General features: G+C 46.9%; 1 long non-coding RNA gene across 1 annotated transcript in view; it reads left to right on the top strand.

Moving 5' to 3' along the window:
* Positions 1 to 1,858: 1,858 nt before the first annotated feature.
* LOC125613722 overlaps positions 1,859 to 4,785 on the top strand; it is a 15,108-nt gene continuing 12,181 nt past the window's right edge. The window contains exon 1 of the long non-coding RNA XR_007344275.1: positions 1,859 to 2,214. This is a non-coding gene — a long non-coding RNA (uncharacterized LOC125613722). The remainder of the gene's footprint in view (positions 2,215 to 4,785) is intronic.

The raw sequence follows: 4,785 nt of genomic DNA on the forward strand, positions 1-4,785 counted from the left end.
GGTGGTTGTTTTTTCCCTGCGGGGCTGGGGATTGAACCCAGGGCCTTGCACATGCTGGGCAAATGTTCTGCCCCTGAGCTACCTCCCAGCCCCAGTCGACAAGTATTTACCAAATGTCTTACCGGCAGAGACCTAGACACTGGGAAGGTAGTAGTGGAGAAGTAGAAAAATCCTAGACCGCAGGGAGTGGACAAGAGAATAAATATGTAATTATAGGTTGTTTGAGGTTGTGAAGCAAAGAACAGGACACTGTGTGGAAGAATCATCGGGCTCTATTTTAGGCGACTAAGGACTGGATGAGGAGCTGGCCGTGGGAAGATCTCAGGGGAGTGTGTTCTAGGCAGAAGGAACAGCAAATAAACCACATAGTTGCTTAATTAGTTCCCTCTATGAGACTGAGCAGAGCCTGAGATGGAAAGGTCTTCTGAATCCTGCACTCAGACCCTCATGTCCTCAGAGGGGCTCCCTGACTTGATTGCTTGCTGGGTTCTTGCTTAACTTGTAAATCCTTCCTTTTTATTGGAACCAAAAATCTGAGGCGGCTGGGCTTTCCCAGGAAGTCTGTCAGATAATGGAGAGCTTTTCCTTGGAAATAAGGTACAAGACTAAGTGGTTCTTTTTTTGTTGTTTTTGGTGCTGGGAAGGAACCCAGGGCCTTGTGCATGCACTATTTAGCACTCTACCAACTGAGCTACATCCCCAGCCCTAAGACTGAGTGGTTCTTATACTCTTCCCTACTACCCCCATGGCTTCCCACTGGTTACCTTGAATTTAGGGGTGACATCAGACAGACCCAGCCCAAATTGTGGTTCTGACATTTAACAGGCTGTGTGACTCTAGGTGAGCCAATGACCTCTCTGAAGCTCTGCATCCTTGTCTCTATGGCGGCTGGGCCGATCACACTCACTGGTGGGAAACAATTTGCACGGTGGTGAGCTCAGTGTGCTCAGGAGGCCTTTGGGGTTGGTGACACTGAGGACACAGGTTTTGTACTAGAGAAACGCCCTCTCTGTCAAGACATAAACTCGGGCTGAACTGGGAAGGACCAAAAACTCCTTCCTTCGCAGAGGCTCCATCTCTAGAGGAAGGCGGCAGCCTCCAGGGGAAACAGGAAAACGCCTGGGCCCCAGCGGATGTTGTCGATGGGCACTGCCTTTCTTAGCCCACCCATGACATCAGCAGCACAGAGAAGGATTCTAGAGCCCCAGAGTAAACTTCGTCCAGGAAGGAGAAAAACTGGGGGAAAAAGGAGTGCTGCTTCATTAAAAAGCAGATTCCTGGGCTAGGGTGTAGCTCAGTGGTAGGGAGACTGTCTAGCATGCCCCAGGTCTGAAAAAGGAAAAGGAAAAGGTGTGTGTAGGAGAGGTATTTACTTGTTAATGGCAACTTTGGGGGAACATGATAACACACTTACCTGCCTCAGAGTACAAAACAAATGCCAGGTGCAATGGTGCACGTATGTAATCCCAGCTACGCAGGAGGCTGAGGCAGGAGGATCGCAAGTTCAAGGTCAGCCTAGGCAACACAGTGAGATGCTGTGTCAAAATTTAAAAATAAATAAAAAGGACTGGGAACTGGACACAGTGGTGCACGCCTGTAATCCTAGCAGCTTGGGAGGTTGAGGTTGGAGGATCGAAAGTTCAAAGTCAGCTTCAGCAACTCAGTGAGGCCCTAAGCACCTCAGCGAGGGCTGGGTTGTGGCTCAGGGGTTAAGCACCCCTGGGTTCAATCCTGGTACAAAACCAAACAAACAACAACAAAAAACAAAAAAACCCTGTCTCAAAAAATAAGGGTTGGGGATATAGCTCAGTTGGTTGAGTGCTTGCCTCACCTGCACAAGGCCCTGGGTTCAATCCCCAGCGTGGGGACAAGTGGATGGAGTACTGCATACATGGCATACGTTAAGGGCATCTGAGTGGCAAACCACTCCCCCAGCTGCTCACTGCTTACCCCATAGGCACAGCCCTGGGCATGAGGCCGCATGTTGCAGCTGTTGCAGTCCCTGGGCTTGCTCCACAGCCCGGTCCGCTCCTCGATTGGTCGCTGCAAGGACAATTGGCCAGAAATTGCATTGGTGGCGGCCTGTAATCTGCTTGGCTACTGCCTGAGGATATATACATGGTAACTGCGCAATAAAATCAGACCTGCTTCCTGCTTGGTCTCCGGAGGTCTGGAATAGTGACTCTGCAGCCACACTCTCCTCTACCCTGTTCCGTGGACCTCCTCGCTGGACGAGAGAGAGCCCACGCCACCCCAGCACCAGAAATAAATAAATAAATAAATAAATAAATAAATAAATAGGTCTGGGGATGTGGCTCAGTGGTTAAGCACCCTGGTTCAATCCCCAGTACTAAAAAAAGAAAAAGGAAAAAAGAAAGAAAAAAAAAAAAAAGAACTGAGGATTGAACTTGGTGGTGGAGCACCCCTGACTTCAGTTCCCAATACTGAAAACAGTTACTCTTTTTTTAAAAATATTTATTATTATTTGTTGATGGACTTTATTTTATTTATATATATGTGGTGCTGAGAATTGATCCCAGTGCCTCACACGTGCTAGGCAAGCACTCTGCCACAGAGCTACAACTCCAGCCCCGATTTTAAACTCTTGTACAACAAAATTAGTATCTTCTCTCTTTTGGAACAGGGAGACTAAAAACTAAAAATAAATAAACCCTGCAACACATGGAAGATTTCTAGCTTTCCATGTGAAAGAACCTTCTACAAGCCCCTGGCCATCTGTCCTCACCCCAGACATAACTGTCTTCTTCTAGAGCTTAGTCTATTTGTTTTAGCCCTTGCGTGTGACATCTGTATCTTTTTACAGCTCCTTGGGCTGGTTTAATGGAAAAAATGGTAGGGTTCCATAGTGGAATACTATGTAGTCTTTTAAAAAGATGAAACAGTTCCAGCTCTTGATAGTGGGAAACACTATCCAATTATGTTGTTCTGTGAAGTAGTCCAATTATGTTTTTCTGTGAAATAGCAAAGAGGGGAACAGTGCCTGACAAGATTAGGTTAGGGCTTGGGGTGTGGTTCCTTGGCTCAGCACCAGCTGAGCATGTGCAAGGCCCTGGGTTCCATCCCCAGCGAGAGAGAGATGAAGTTAGTTACAAATCTGCTTGTGTCTACGCCCCCTAGGCAGTGCCTGGGAAAAGAGAAAAGGGAATTGATGAGAGGAACTTGCCCTAGGGAGAACAAGTGAGGGTTCTAAGAATAATGGTGAAAGGCATAGTGATTTTTTTTTTTTTTTAGTCTAAACTGAATTTTTTTCTTTTTTTGGTACTGGGGGTTGAACCCAGGGGCACTTTGCCAATGAGTCACAGCCCCAACCCTTTAGATCTTTTATTTTGACACAGGGTCTCACTAAATTGCTTAGGGCCTCCCTAAGTTGCTGAGACTGACCTTGAATTTACAGTCCTCCTGCCTCAGCCTCCTGAGTCACTGGGTTTACAGACGTGTACCACTGCACCCAATTCTGAACTGAAAATTTGGTTTTGATTTTTGTTGTTATTGTTGTTACTGGGGATTGAACCGAGGGGCAATTAACCACTGAGCCACATTCCCAGTCCTGAAATTTTGATCTCGATAAGTGTACAGATTGCTTAATGTAAATAATTTTGCCTATAGCTTCCTTCTATGAACTTTCATTGGACCAGTGCCGTGTACCAAATTCTGTCCTAGACCCTGAAGACACAGCAGTGGACAGAACAAAAATGCTGCCCTTGTGGAACATTCTAGAAAGGGAGACAGATGAGAACTAAGATGAATGATTGGGAAATACTTAGTATATCCAATAAGGGTTCTGGAGAAAAATTAATTGTGGAAGAGGGGTGGGAATGATTGTTAGGGTCTGGAGGTGGGTTTGAGATTTAAAAGTGTGGGAATCACAGAGGGTCAGCCTGACAGGTGACCAGAGGAGGGAGCCAGGGAGCTGTGAGGAATATTTCAGGATAAGTATGTGTGCAAAGGCCCTGGGGTAGAGGCATATCTGGTGTGATGGAGCAATGAGGAGGCCCATGCGGCCAGAGGAGGTAAAGACAGAGGGGAAAGGACAGAGAGTCCAGGGTCTTGTTAGACTTTTGTTAGGAAAAAGGTGAGGCCCAGTGAGAAATCTTGGGCAAACCAGGGATGTGGCCTGACTCAGGTCTTCACAGGCTCCCTCTGGCCTCTATGGGATCCAATGGCAGAAGTTAGGAGTCCAAGACAAGAGGCCATAGCAATAGTCACAGATGTGAATCATCTGATCCCAACGTGTAAATAAGAGAACACATCTAGAAGGGCCCAGTGGTGCACACCTGTAATCCCAGCTACTGGGGAGGCTGAGGTAGGAGAATGGCAAGTTCATAGCCAGCCTAGGCAACTTAACAAAACAGTCTCAAAATAAAATTTATAAAAGGGCTGGAGGTAGAGCTCAGTGGTGGAGTGCTTGCTTAGCATGCTCACGGTCCTGGATTCAATTCCCTGTACAATTCTGACTGTGTCAGGTTCTAGAGCCTAGCATCAGTTCTGCATGAATCTCAGCTCCATCCCTCCTCATTTTGCACCACCTGCTCTCTTGCATAGCCCTGAGCCTCAGTTTCTTTATTCATAAAATGGAGTACACAGGCCAGGCATGGTGGTGCATGCCTGTAATCCCAGTGGCTTGGCAGGCTGAGGCAGGAGGATGGCAAAGTCAGCCTCAGCAACTTAGCGAGACCCTGTCTAAAATGAAATATAAAAAATGTTGGGATGTAGCTCAGTGGTTAAGTGCCCTTGGGTTTAATCCTCGGTACCAAAAAAAAAAAA

The sequence above is a fragment of the Marmota marmota genome, unplaced genomic scaffold, assembly GCF_001458135.2.
Source record: "Marmota marmota marmota unplaced genomic scaffold, marMar, whole genome shotgun sequence".
NCBI lineage: Eukaryota > Metazoa > Chordata > Mammalia > Rodentia > Sciuridae > Marmota > Marmota marmota.